Consider the following 1,641-nt stretch of genomic DNA (forward strand, 5'->3'; position numbering starts at 1 on the left):
TTACTTACTTTATAAGTATTCAATAACACCGCGAATACATGTAATACGTCAATGGTTGCATTCATCAGAGAAAGTAGCTTTTCAATTGTTGTAAAGAATTTTTTAATACAATTGATTCCTTATGGATTTAAATGTATAAACCAATCATATTGAAAAATTTTACAACAATTGCAAAACTGCTTTCTCTGCTGAATGCCTAATCGTCTCCTACCGCATGCTGATAAATTCAGCGGGATGACCTAATCGCGATCATAATAATAATAAATAAGTAATAAACATTAATTATTAAAACAGGTTTTCAATTTTTAAAATACAAAAAAAATTAACAAATAACAGAGCTAATGAGAGTGAACACGGATAATCAAAAGCAAGTTTTGTATATTAAAAAAATTTACAAAACTTGCGCTTGATTATCCGCGCCGACTCTCATTAGTCCTGTTGTTTATTGGTTATTTTTGTATTTTAAATAAGCAACATTTCAAAAAAAAATATAAGAACTCGCAATTTGCGAGCAAATTACCCTCCCAAATAATGAGTTTATCTTTATACACTGAGAGAAAAATTTGTTCAAATAACTGAACACATTTAGTTGTTCGCAGATTTAGTTAATTCAACAAATGTTATTTTATTGTCTAAATTTAACCGTAGTCTACTTAACATTGAACAGTTCGTTAAGCAGATTACGGTTAAATTGGATTAAACAAAATTTGATGAAATAATCAAATCTGCAAACAATTAAATGTATTTAGTTCGTTGAATAAATTTTTTTTCTCAATGTATATGTTTCTTTTAAAAACTTAAAATGGTGTTACACACCAACCTACTTCGTTTAGATACTCTTCTTTCTTCTAGCCAGATTGATGATTCTCACCTTTCGTTGCTCGTGACCAATGTTCTGGCATTATATGCCAGAAATCAACAGCAAGGAGAAATACTCCTTTTTGCTGCCGACTGCTGCCGACTAACATTGCCGGCAATAAGCGTAAGATTTTACGCTTATGTACGATGCGCGAAACACGAACGTGTCGCGAAGGGGTCATCAATATCAATGAAATTGACTAAATTGTAATATGAATAATCAATAATAATAATAATTCCATTAATATACAACGAATAAATGTCTTGTTTATTCTAAATTAAAAATATAAATATTCGACTAAAAATAAAAAATCTTTAGGTCAATAATGATTTTAATTCTAAAGTCTCGAATATTAAACTAAATTAAATTTTTTAATATAAACATTATTACATAAAAAACAAAACTTTAATTTAAAAATAAATTTTAAATTACTAAATCGATTATTATCCGGTGAAATTCAAGGTCCATGTACGTATTTGTAACGATTCGAACGATTCGTTGCTGAAGCTCATCTCAAAGCATGCGGAGATGAAAAATTCAAATGAATGATGCAAGATCCGAAAGGGATTTTTTTCCCTCACACACACACACACACGCACACACACACACACACACACACACACACACAGAAAAATACGCAAGTAATGGTTACTCTATTAATAATTAATTATGCAAGTAGTAATAACATATTTCAAGTATTTCAAGAGTTCATATATCCACAAATCTATCATAATTTCATCAGAAGCATTAAATTTATTCAAAATATATTCTGAATCCTAGCA

Source organism: Trachymyrmex cornetzi, unplaced genomic scaffold (assembly GCF_001594075.2).
Source record: "Trachymyrmex cornetzi isolate Tcor2-1 unplaced genomic scaffold, Tcor1.1 scaffold203, whole genome shotgun sequence".
Taxonomy (NCBI): Eukaryota; Metazoa; Arthropoda; class Insecta; order Hymenoptera; family Formicidae; genus Trachymyrmex; species Trachymyrmex cornetzi.